The sequence below is a fragment of the Drosophila teissieri genome, chromosome 3R (genome assembly GCF_016746235.2).
Source record: "Drosophila teissieri strain GT53w chromosome 3R, Prin_Dtei_1.1, whole genome shotgun sequence".
NCBI lineage: Eukaryota > Metazoa > Arthropoda > Insecta > Diptera > Drosophilidae > Drosophila > Drosophila teissieri.
This window is the reverse complement of record NC_053032.1, coordinates 11,511,634-11,524,841: the sequence shown is the minus strand read 5'-3', so window position 1 is coordinate 11,524,841 and position 13,208 is coordinate 11,511,634. Positions and strand designations below refer to the sequence as shown.

At 41.0% G+C, this 13,208-nt stretch overlaps 1 protein-coding gene across 3 annotated transcripts in view; it reads left to right on the top strand.

The window, feature by feature from the left end:
- LOC122620608 (protein tincar) overlaps positions 1 to 13,208 on the top strand; it is a 61,363-nt gene that overhangs the window by 3,357 nt on the left and 44,798 nt on the right. For 2 of the 3 annotated variants that reach the window (XM_043798163.1, XM_043798165.1), the window contains exon 2: positions 6,657 to 6,706. The exons of the other annotated variant lie outside the window; for it this stretch is intronic. The gene's annotated coding sequence lies outside the window, so the exon portion shown is untranslated. The remainder of the gene's footprint in view (positions 1 to 6,656; positions 6,707 to 13,208) is intronic. 3 annotated transcript variants of the gene reach the window in all.

Here is a 13,208-nt window from a genome sequence, read left to right as displayed (position 1 = left end):
AGTAAGCTTGAAGATAAGAATATTGTTAACATTTCGTTTTGTGGTTGAAGCTTGTTCTTTACGCAATTACCACAATCAGCAAACAAGTTTTTGTTGAAAAGGGCCATACAACATTTTAAATTGTTTCCAAACTTTTAATATCAAAAATGCATAGAGGTTACTAGAAACTATATCTCACAGATTCAATTGCGGAGTGGTCCACTGCAAGGTGCTAGAGATTCTGCTGAACTGTCGGATGCAAAAGTCTCGTCAAAAGATGCAAGTTTGCCAGCGGGTCATTTGTGTGGACGCTTGTATTCACGCACGTGGACACTTCAATGACTGACTGACTGACTGAATGACTGGCAACTTGAATGCCTGACTAACCGAATAAATGACTAACGGACCAACTGACTGACTGAGTGACTGACTGACGGGGCACGCAACAATTGTGGCAACAACAGATACGACTATAAGGAGGAAGGCGAGAAGGAAAAAAGTAAAGAAGGAAGCGATCAAGTTTTTCCTTCCCAGCTCTGCCTTCCAAATTTATGCAGTCCCTCCAAATGGAGGAGGAGGACCTGGAGAAGGAGATGAGGTCGTGGGGTGGATGGGAAAAGTACCGGGTGAGTGCCCTGGGCAGCGACAACTGCAAAGTGTTATTAAGTTGAGTTGTTGTTGTGCCGCTATTACGGTGGCTCTTTTGTTGCAATTCCCTTATGTTACTACAGTAAAACATAGTTTTGTCAGACAGGTATAGAAAATAGGCTTTATTTAATTGATATATGTATGTACATATTTCGAGACCAAAACTCTTGAAATATTTTCCAAAAACATGAAATAGTTTTTCGGGAACATAAATACTAAATTCCAGAACATTTTAACATATTTTTCAAAAACTTGAAATAGTTTTTAGGGAACATAAATATTAAATTGTAGAACATTTTAACATACAGTCATCTAAGCCTTAATAAAAAGTAAACTTTTATTTCTGAACTACTTTAATTAGTTAGCTAATAAAACAGACCAAATAATTCGATTATATTTGTATATTTGCCTATTTGGCAACTTTAGGAGTGAAAATTAGTTCAAGATACTTAATTAACAGCTGTGCGAGCTTCAATCTGTGCAAGTTCAGCGTTCCGGGCAAACGAAAAGTTTGAAATCAACCCGGGGAACTTTGAGTTAGTGAAGTTGGACTGTATGTTTGTGTTGTCACTGCTCTTTCTCATTGTTGGCACTTGCTTTTGCTTTTGCTTGTTGCCTTTGGGCCATATTTTGCACCTTTTACGTTTATTGTGACATTATGCTTTGAATAATGGACGACACAAAAACAACAACTAAGACAAAAACAACGGCGACAGGGCAAACACTTTTTTTTTAGAAGCCCGAGTTCGACGGTCGGGGAGTGAAGGTTGGATGATGGACTTTGTTGGGTTAGTGCCTGCCACTTTCCTTGTGTATTTTGCATCCTTTTTACATTATGTTTTGATTAAAAACTGAGCCACAGCTTCACCGCAGCAGCTGGAAAAGAGGAAAACACGAGGAAAAACACTGAATACACAGAGAGAGAAAATCAGGAGCAGTGCAAACAAAAGGCAAAGGCAAACAAAACATAACAAAGTGCGGTGTGCACAGACTTTGGTCAAGGAAACGGGGGCGTGGCAGCCGGTCGGCGGGTAAATAGCTGCCACTGCGGCGGTCACTTTCAGGACATCGGAGCGGCAAAATAAAAAATATGATATGCTGCGGCTAAGTGAAAAATGCTGATTAAAATGACCAAGACCAAGAGAGCCAGCTTGTGGCCCTCGGAAATTTATTAAAAGGAGTTATGACATAACTTGAATTACGCAAAAAAAGTGTGGGTGGAAAATAATCTGCCATTTCACTTAACATTTCTGCCCATCGCCCCTGTGCAAATAACTCAGATGTCACTTTCAAATATCTCGATGACAGCTCCAGTGGCTCTTTTATTTGGATTTAATTAAAATGTTCTGTCTAGCATGACGGCGGGGAAAAGTGGAAGTCGACTTGTTTGGATCTGATAATGTGATGTAATTTTACATAGGTAGTTTGAATCGAATCTCAAAAGCAGTAATCTCAAGTGGCATACAAGTGGTTAAGCGGGCTTTTAAATATTAAAAACTTTTTAATTAATAGTAAAAATTATATTCTCGGAAGTTAGAAATAGGTGTTCACCTATCAATATATTTATTCACCGGTTTTGTTTTGAACAGAATTAGGGGGTAATTAGTTTAAGTTATTATATAAATAATCATGTCTTTGGGCAATTTGTTCGAGCATGTTTGTTTTCCATGTCATCCGTGTAAAAGCTGAATCGAATTTTAATGAGACTTTCGTGTTGGCCGTGTTGAACATAATTTTCTTTGTTAACCGCAAAGTTTTCATTTTTCACTTGATGCTTTGGAAACCAATTAAAATTATCCCTGTGGAAGGCGAGGGGAACACCATGTTACATGTGCCAGGACACGAGACTTGGGATACAGGACACAGGACACGCTTCCCTCAGCTGAGCCGGTGGCTTGTCACACCTCCAAAAAAAAGGGGGGGAATACGAAGAAAATCCAGGGAAAAAACAAAATGCGAACTGGCAAAAGAGCAGCGAAACCCGACTCCTCTGCAGTTGGTAAACTCGGTTGCCACAAAGTGAGTGAGTCATTATGGTGGCAAGCGGAGGGTTTTTGTGGCCAGCATGCGGATGGGGAACCAGGGGAAGAGGGGGCAGGGGTTTGTCGTTGGCGCCTGTCAGTTTTTTCTCCCCACAAGGATCCGATGTGTAACTGCGTGTGTTTTCGGGGCAGCTGCATTGTCGGACAATTAAGCGCTGTCCCCGGCTGAAACTAAGCTCATTGCACTCAGAAAAACTAATTAATTAAAGAGCTAAATGCGCTGGGAAAAAAATACAGTATGAAGATATTGACAGAACTCCAAATCGGATCTTGAAGTATATAAAATATATGAAATGAGTATTTCAATAAGTGTATAAATTTAATACTTTAGAATCCATTCATATTTTTAAGTAATTATTAATGTTTTTGTGTTATTTTTTTTTATAAATATAATTGGTTCATAAATTGTATCAACATTTTTTTTTATTTTAAGTATTTAAGTAGATACAAAGTTTAATAAGAGTTGCCCAACTAGTAAAGTAGCAAGCTTCTACTTGTGCACAGTAAGAAAACAGGGAGTTTGGCTGTGGAGCTTCAACGTCTTTATTAGATCGACTTGTTTAAATTAACAAAATGAATGGCCAAATATTTTTCATTTGTGGGTAGAGGTGGTGCCTGGATGGGATGAGTTCATTCCCCGCCAGGCAGCACCTGCCCCTCTTTTTCACTTTACCATCTTCAAATTGGGTTCATTGTCGTTGTATCTCGTGGCTTGTAATCAAACAAATGACTGCGCCCAGGTGTTGCCGCAGGCGGTGCCACACCCACACCCACACCTACACAAGCCCCCTCCCCACTTTTGGAAACTCCACCCACATCCTTACAATTCGGAGGTATAGGCAGGCTCTTAAAGCTTCTTTCATTGCCTGTCAGTCGTTGGGCTTCGGCTTCATTTCGCCCTTAACGTGCGTTTGCTTCCATTATTGGCTTTTGGCAGGCTCCTTTCTGTTGGTCCTCGTAAACCGCCCATATGTCCCTCTGTCTTCCTGTTTTTCCCAGGCGTCTCCCTCTTTACTTTTAATGATGCGCAATTTGTCGTTAATTTTTTGGGCATTTTGTTTTATGTTTTATTTTTGCTTCTCATCATTTCCCAGCTGAGACTTGCCTCTATCGCTTCCGGGTTCTTGGCTTTTACACAGGGAAAAATAAAGGATGCCAATAGTTCGATAGTGCGATTTCTAGTAAGCTTCAAACTTTGAATACTTTGAATATCTATCAAAGTTTTGCTAGGACATTATCAAGTTTGGGTATGTAAAGCAGTAAATGGGGCATCAATTTGAAATAGATTTTATCACTGTGTATATTTCCATTCCACTTGCAATTCGACTTTGTTTTCTCTGCTGTGACTTTGGGGAATTTTTGTTTTATGTGTTTGGGTCGTGCTAAACTTTCGTCGTTGTCATCATCATTTCATTAATGGCGTTTTTAGTTGTTACTCTATTCCCTATTCATGCTATTGTTGATCTATGTCCTTTTCGGGAGGCTATTAAAATCTGATTATGTGCTCCAATGGGATTGCGAATACATAGATAGCAAATGGCGGAAGCCCTAACATTTTCCATTACATTTTCCCCAGCATTCTCAACCGGTTTCCGGCCATTGTGTTCATTAAGTTAAGCGCTCGTTGAAACTAAATGGCGCTTAAAGGATTCCGAAAGCGGAGAGAGCAAACAAGGAAGTGCGGGAGAAGTGAAAGGAGAAAGCATTACCAGCCACGTGGCAAACCCTTTTACGACTTCATTTTCATTAGCGCACAGCGAGCAAAGTGCAAAATCCAGCCAAAAATCGTCCAACTGCACCCGCCATCCATTTCATCCATTTAGAGCCCCCCTTCTTGGGGTGGCGAAACTACTGCCCAAACTACTACCCAAAAACAAACCAAGTCGGAACAGAGCAGACCAAAACCTGCCCCAGAACCAGAACCAGAACCGCCAACCAAAACAAATGCCCCGCGGCATTGTGGCAACTGTGCATCTGTTCATCTGTTCATCTGTTCGCCTGCTCATCCAATGCAGCTCCTTTTGCCGGAAGTGCTCCACCGCATCACCTGGTAAAATGGGTATGACGGTTGGGTGGGTTGGATACAGTCTCCAGCAAAAAACTGTTGAACTGGTCTCCATACAAAATATTCTTCTTCTATCTATTATAAATTTGGGACTAGCAATTTGAATATTTTAAGCTCTTAATCAAAATAATTTGTATTTTTCATTCCTATCAATTAAGGTAGAAACAATTGAGGGATTTGTTTAATATGTTGATCTAAAGTGGTCAGCATTTAAAGCACATTTAATCAGGTTGTAAAGCTGTTATCTTATTTAAAACTGTTAAAACGACTAGACAATTATTGCAACGTATTTAAATGCTTTAATGCTTATTAGAGGCATGCATATTTAATAATGAACGGCTTAGTGGCAAAAAAGGTTATAAAAAGCTTGAATGTAGGTAAATTTAAATGCTTTAAATAAATATTGTATTTAATGTGTTGAAAGTATTCCGAGTTGGCCAAAAATATCCCAAAGCATTCCAGCTGCAATTCCTCGGAATCCATTCTACTTGAAGCTATAATTTTGTTCGTCTGCCGTTTCTGCTGCTGCTTTTTCGTATGTTTGCCTCAAAATAGAGCTCAAAATGGTGAAGAAGCTGAGGATGGTGTGTTTTTCAACTAGCTTTTAGCCAAGAGGCGGCTCATTTCACTCGACGCCTCATGAAGCAACGAGCATTGGCCCAAACGCCACTCCGCCGGCACATTCCACACACTCCCCACTCACCCATCTAGTGGTCCAATCCAATTGCCATGCAAATGTGCAACAATTGACAACAGAAACAGGCGCCAGACGAGATGCGATGCCATAGATATAACTACACATAGCAGAAGGAGAAGGGGCTGGGTGGCGGATGGCTGGCGGATGGGGACACATGACGCACATGGACATGGACAGACAATTAAGTGTCAAGTTTTTCACGAACATTATTATGGAGGGGGCTGGAGCACCATGGCGAGCTGGAGCAAACTGCTACTAGTGACGAGGAGTGTTTTATGCTGTTTTACATTTGTCTCGGTATGGAGCGGATGCTCAGCGCGCTAAAGAGGCGTGGCAGGCGTGCACTGCGAGAATATCCCCTATTTCAAATCAATGCACGCTGAAAACTATATAGACTAAATATATATAACCTAACGAGTTTATGAATTAAATATAAAGAGAATGATTTGTAATATACACACAGTTTCCGCTTGTAAATTGCATCAACATAGATAGATAGATAGTTGAATATTCAATTTGGTTGCAGTGCAGCGGGATGTCATCGCAGTGACATTTGTCAACTGGATGGCGACCAGAACAAAAACGTTGAGATTTAATGGTTGGGGCTGTGGGGCAGTCGCAGACAACGGGGCGTATGTGTAACTTCCGGATTTTCTTGTTGTTATTGTGCTTTTCCATGTTTTTTTTGGGATGCTGCCTGGGCAAAGTGGATTATGCAAGTGTGTGTGTGTGGCTGTAGTGGGGATTTTTCATTTGCCCAGCTCCCCTAAAATTTCCCACCTTCGGGGGAGTCCTCTCGAAAACGGAAAACACTGCAGAAGCCAGGCAGGCAAACAATTGCCTAACAAAAGCGGCTTACGTACAACACTTGAGGCTCGCACAATTCTGGCTGTTGCTTTCTGGTTTTTGCTGCTTTTTGTTGCTTTTTGCCATTTGATGCTGATGTTGTTGTAGTGCTGCCAACTAGAGTCTGACTGCAGTTAAATTACAATTGTTCGCTTTGTTGCACATTTGTTTTTCCACCGATTTTTGCGCAATTTGCATTCTACTTGGGGTTTCCCATTCGCCATACTCCGTTCTATTTTAGGGTATTATAAGGTTGGTCTGACGAGCCACGAATTGGTTCGCAATTAATATTAACACCCACATTTTATAATCCATATCAATGCTCTATGCACTTTAATTTCTAATAACTTGTTTATTAATCAATGCATCTTTTTTTCAGGTAATAAACATTTTACGACGGAGTTGTCGGCGGGAATTATATTTAAGACCGTGAGTTGACACTAACTAATTATTTATTTTATTGTTTTTTAAACACTCCAATTAGTTCCCCAATTCGTATCTAGGTTTCAATTAGTAGTTCATTCATTTAAATTCATTTAATTGCCGTTCTGCTCAATTTAATGTAATCATCGTTTGTTCATCCCATACCACTGAGTACCACCAATTCGAGTCCCTTTCAGTTTTGGTCCCAGAACCGTTTCTAACTGTGTGTTCCCTTTTCAAACCTCCATATAAGTAATATGTAATTGTGTCTGGTTTGCTCGAAGGGGGATGCACACATTCAGTGGTAACAGGAAGAAGGGGGAGACAGGTCGACTAGCGGGAAAGAGGGGGGTTGAGTGGCCCCACCAGCTTTGTCACAATGTTTTCCGCTTTTCCCCGCTGCTCGCTGCTTTTTTGCATTGTTTTCCATGTGGTGGTGTGTGCGACAGTGTTTAAATGGTATAAAATGCTAATCGCATTTGCCCCACACGCCGTTGATTTATGTCTGTGTGTGTGTGTGTGTGTAACGAAGGGATTTCTTCCTGCCACGTGTGTAGGTGTAAAGGCTTATATGGAATTTGGCTGCCACGGCTTAAAATTTCGTGTTAATTGTAACCGAATTCAAAATTAATTCATTAGTCATAAATCAGGCGTGTGTGCGCAGAAAAATTAAATAATAATCCAGGAGAGCGCGAAATACGAACGCACAAATTCCTTTGCAAATATGAAATGTAACGCTCACACAAACAAATCTCATTTGCATATGCAGGCTAACTTCATTTGCATGAAATGCGACGTCGCTTACCCAAAAAGAAAGGAAACAGGACCAAAAGAACTGGGAAACCGGGATGCCAGGGTATGGGTTAAGCAATTGCACTTCGTTGACTTGGAGGACCAAGGAGAGCAATAGCAGTGTGTTCTTGAAGACATTCACACTGAACTGTCGAGAAGCGGAATGAAGACAGTGCGTTTCGAAACAATAAGGAAAAGCCTGATTGTAGTTTTGATTGATTTAGGCCCTTGCGCAATATGATAAGGTTTTCATGCAGCTGGAAGCTTAATATGTTAAAATATTATAAAGCGTTTAATGAACTTACAAGATTAGCTATGGAAAACTCCAATTTCCCTGTCAAATCAACTACAATATGTGGTTATCATATATCTTGGAAAACTAATTCGTAATTAAGTAATTTGATCCGTTTACCCTCATTTATTTTGTATTTGTGCATTCGGTGCGCTGGTGTGCATGAAGTACATAATGTGGGTGAATGGAGTACACACAAGCAGTCCAAGGAGGAGACGCAGGACTCAGCAGAGGATTGGATGCAAGGAGTTCGCCGGAAGGACGAAGGACTAGGAGGAAGCTGCGGCTCTGTAGCTGCCTGCGTTCTCATAATGAAGCATCACGAACTTTTGTATTATAACTCATTAAATTTCTGCGGCTGCTGCAGCAGATGTAGTTTCTGAGATGCACTAGCAAAAATTACTTGTATTTTCACTACTTATAGGGACTTCCTGCTCCTTTTGCTGTGCATCCTTATGACTTCTTTTCCTTTCCCACTTCATCTGGCATTCCACTTAAATTCGTTTAATTACTCGCTACGGTCTGGAGCCAAAGTCCTGTACTCGTTTCGACCTCTTCATTATTATTCTTTTGGCCCCGAATTCATTTTCATTTGTGCAGCTCGTAAGTTTTCCCCATCGCCACATGGCAGTCTGAAGTCATTTTTTGACAGCTTTCCTCTGTCTGAATCTCCCTCTTTTTTCTACTTAATCCTTGTTAGCTTTCGGCGCGAGCTGGTTTTTCTCCGTCTGTCGCGCATTTTATGCAAATTACTTGCTTAAAGCTTAAAGAATAAAAAATAAATGGCAAGTGCAGATTGGACCTGGCACAAAGCCAGTCACGTCACATGTGGCTGGGGAAATATGCCATTCGGCTTTCGACTTATCGACTGGGCTCCCTCCTTTTAAACCTGGCCCAAGAATATCCTTTTTCTCAAATGCGAGTTGCGTGACTTTTGTGACTTTTTATATTTCTTATGGTTGCCTTGCTCATCAACGAAGCTACTGTCGTCGAGTCATCATCATCAGGGCTCTCATCATCATCATCATCATCGTCATCATTCGCTTTCCTGTTGACAGTCGAGTATTAAAATGCCACCGAATTACTACCACCGACTTTGCATTTATCTTTCCGGGCTGCTCTCAGCTTTTTCTTGGAGTCGCAGCTTTATTAAATGGAGCATAATTTATGTGAGGGATTTCATTTTATTGCCTGCAAAAAGGAGACTCATGATATGCATATCAGATGATTACCTCAACGGAAAGTGTACTCAGTAAAGGGAGCAAAGATGGCAGGGAAACTTAGCTAATTGAAGTCTGATTACAGTAAAGAACCCCATGAAGTTCTAGCCCAACCACTTAATTCCTTTACACTGCTCCAAGTGGGTCAGCATTTCGACCCAAATTTCAGTCCCCAAACCAAACCAATCCAATCCAATCAAACTTACTCTAAAACCACCCTGGAAGCACTACAACCCTTTGGGTCAACAGCTTCGCCGCACCCCGCAATCAAGTTCAAGGCATGCATGTAATAACCAACTCAATTACTGGCCCATGTCAGTTTGCTATCGATTTAATAATTGGCTGATAAAAGTAAAAATACACCGCAATCGATAAAATCCATTAGCCATAAACAAGGGGGTTGGAGTGTTCTGCGTAGTTTCCTGCCCAAAGAAATCAAAAATCGATTAAGCTCCTGATGAATTTCCCTTTCTCCACTGCGGTTGGCAAAAAAGTTTTAATTACGCGCAAATAAAACGTGTATCGCTGTTAATATGGCAGAAGTTCTTGAAATTTTCATCGCAAATTGCCATTTAAAATGCAATCACATTAACCCCAGACATCCTTTGATCAATTGAGCCAATTGCGGAATGCTTAATTGCTGGTGCTTAATGGGTTTTTTCGCCATTCTTGTTTCTGTTCTGCAGTTACTTGCATATAAATGGTTAAGTCTGCTGCTGGCAAAAAAAATATACTTTCAAAAAATGTTAATTAACGTTGTTGAAAATGCAAACATTTTTATTCAATTAAATGTAACAAGGTGCAAGTATGCTTCATATTATAGCATGTCACTTTTGTAAGAGAGAAAATATGACAAATTTGTATGCCACACAAAATTTATAATTTGCTAATATTTTATGAACATCCCATCCTTTTTGCTTAGTGTAAGCATAACTGCCAAAAATAAAGGAAACACGTCTCATCTTCCTGTTTCGGATGCATCTGAAATCTAACTAACAGCTGCCTCTAAAGCGCAGATGAAACCTCCAACTGCCCGAATGACTGACCATTAATTTGAACAAAGCTAATGCCGAAAATTATATGGCCAACGGTATCCGCCGAAAAATTTGGGTTACCCTCGAAAACGAGCAAAAAATACAAACAAGGAAACGGGTTTGCTGGCGACTGGTTCGCGAAGTAAGTTCCGCTCCCTTGGCCCCAAAAAATCGGTAAGGGACCTGCAACAAGAACAGATGTCGGCGATCGCGGTCGAGTTACCTGAGATCGGACCGCTTCGCTCTCGACTGCACATTATACCATATATGCTGTCTTCTTTGATTTGAGCAGTGGCAGGTGCAAAAATCCAAGCCTGATCAGCGCTTTAGGGTCTCTGTTTCTGGGCACTGGGAGAAATGGGGGCCAATATGAACAAAACTAAAAATACAAAGTAGTATAAGTGTCAAACAATATAATTTACTATTTTGAATTGGAATTTTTCAAGCATTGACTAACTTTCATTTCACTACCTATTCATATTTTGTATGGCAAACAAATTATATAAATAACGTTCTTTGATCTTAGGTACAGAATGAAAGCTAATACTTTAACCTAGGATGAGAATGTAGGTTCGACAACAGAAAGACGTATGTCCTTGGTAACATGATCGCTTAAACTCAAAGTAAGTCTGTGGCTTTCTAGCTCGAGATATTCCTCAGTGCAGGTATATTCGCTCCTTTCCCTGGCTTTTGTGTCCGTTGCCTTAACTGATTTCCTTTGCTCCGGCACACCTGCTGTCCTGTCCTTGTTTGCGATCTCCCCTGAACTTCGAGATATACATGTATGCATATCCCTATATTTCTTCTTTGCACTCTGACTCACGCAGGTAGGCTGCGTGATCCTTTTGTGGCCATAATGGCCTTTTCGCAATTTGTTTGCTTTGGTTGTTGGGCTCTGCGTTAATCGAAAGTGCTTAAGTCTGTATCCTGCGCAGGACCCTCGAAGATTACAATCTGCGGCTTAGGGCGGTCGGGTCTGGAACGACCTCTCATCATTGTCCGTGTCAAAATAATTGCCATAAATTATTCGACTACCTGCTACTGTCTGGAAACGACCTCGTCGAATCACTGGAACAAAAACTAAACTCCTTGGAGATGTGTTAATTTCTGTGACTGTCCTTGTAAGGCAGTTATTCTAGGTGTCAATTGAATTAATTTCTTTTGTATGACCCTTGAAACTTTGTTTCACTTTGTTTCTTTCAGTATCTACTTTTCAATTAAGTATGCAGGCCAATGACATATAATCTCTGTGAAAATGTAAAACGTAAAATACTTAAATACTTGCGTTTAGGACGCCTGTGACTGCCTTAAATATTGCATTGCCATTTTCTCGTTTTCTTATTCAAGCCCTCTGCTCTTATCAACGTTTGATGAAGTGATTCCACTTCAGTATCACTTGACCAAATAAAATTTCCTTCATTAAAATGAATGAACACCGAAAACTAAACTTGAAATTGCCGAGCCTCAAGGGGAAGGTCCTTCTGAAAGGGGATGAGGACGTAGAAAGGAGGCAAGAGGCTTAGCTATCTCTGAGTACATCTATTCCGAGTTCAGCTCGCATTTTGCAGTTTGTCGTGCCGTTGTCGTTCAGATTTACGAAAATTACTACTGCTGTACAGAGGGGGCACTTCAACTTGAACTGTCGCGCAGTTGGTGTTTTCAGAGCAGACTTTCCCCACCCACCGGGCCAGAAGACCGCCCATTTTCACCACCCCCTTTCGCCTTTCTCCACGGCACTCCCCAAAGCCCAACTGCATTTGCCAGTGTTATTCCAACGCCACTCTCTGTCGTATTGTTTGACAGTTCTGTCTCTATTTCCCGTCTGTCTGAACCCCCCGAAAACGGCCCAGCACCAGATAAAAGAAAAACTTTAGTTTCCGACTATACACACCGAAATTGGTGAGAGAAACAAACCAAAACCAAACTAAACCAAAAATCGATAGCAATAACAGACGAGAGAATATCAAGGGAATCATTCTTTGGAGGCTTTTGCTGAGCTATCTGCTATTTTAAAGCCTCACAGGTCTGAACGATTCAAGCATTAAAAGGACATTTTATAGAAGACAGTTTTAACATTTCTAAATGGATTACTAGAAATATTTATGGATTTTATTTTCCCCTTCCTGACAAGTATTAAATGCCTTAGGCATAGCACCATATTTACAGGTGAAAGCAAAATGTCCGTTAAAATGGGTTGAGATCTTTCGTATCTGTAAAGTATTGAGCATCATTGTTATCAACCTTTAGACAAGTGTCGAAACTTTTTAAATAGACTTTTAAGTGAGTGCCGGGCAAAGCCGTCATTTTGTCAATAAATAGAGTGCCTGGCAGTAGAGTCCCGCCTTTCCTCAGCCGCCTGACTGCCGACGGTTTTTATTTCCAATTTTGCAACCAACCTCCCACGGATGTGGCTCCTCCTCCTCCTCCTCCTGCTGTCTGTTTCCTTCATTTATGTTTGACAGACGCTGAGAAGTACGTGTTTTGCCGGGGAGGTCCTGGGTCCGTGGAGGAATGGGGATGCCTGTCAAGGTAGGGACGTCGGAGCAGTTGGAAAATCTTTGTTGATAACCGCATCTTTTCTCCGGAACTGACTCATCCTCCGGCACCTATCAATTGAGGAAATATCACTTCAAGTGGCCAGGCTATAAAACACAAAAACCCCTCCAAAATGTGGGAGCCCAAAGTGGAGCCCAGTGTGCCACTTGAATCGCCTCGAGTGCAAATGAGAAAAGACGGATGAGTGGCCGGAGATCCTGGGGTCGTCCGGGTTCCAAGAGTGTCCTGCGTCCTGTACTGTCGCTGGAAATTTATCATTTCGCACTCTGCGCTCGAGTGACAAACGAGTGCAAAGCGAAAGAGATGAACCACCGATGGGTAAAACGAAAATGTTGAAAAGTGACTCCATAATACACTCCGAATTTCGGGGTTTCTGGTGTCTGATAATGTCGGGTTTCCGATACGTGAGTTACAAATTATTAAAAAACGGATTTTGGTGCTGCTGTCATAATTAATAATGATAACAAAATATGATATTCGCTTTTCCAGAGGTTTTATCAATAATGTATGTTAACGAAATGCAAAATACACGGTTGAGGTGAATGTTTGAACAGATATTATTTACGCATTTGTTAATATTAACATTTTATTTGCATTTGAGTGGATAATGCCAA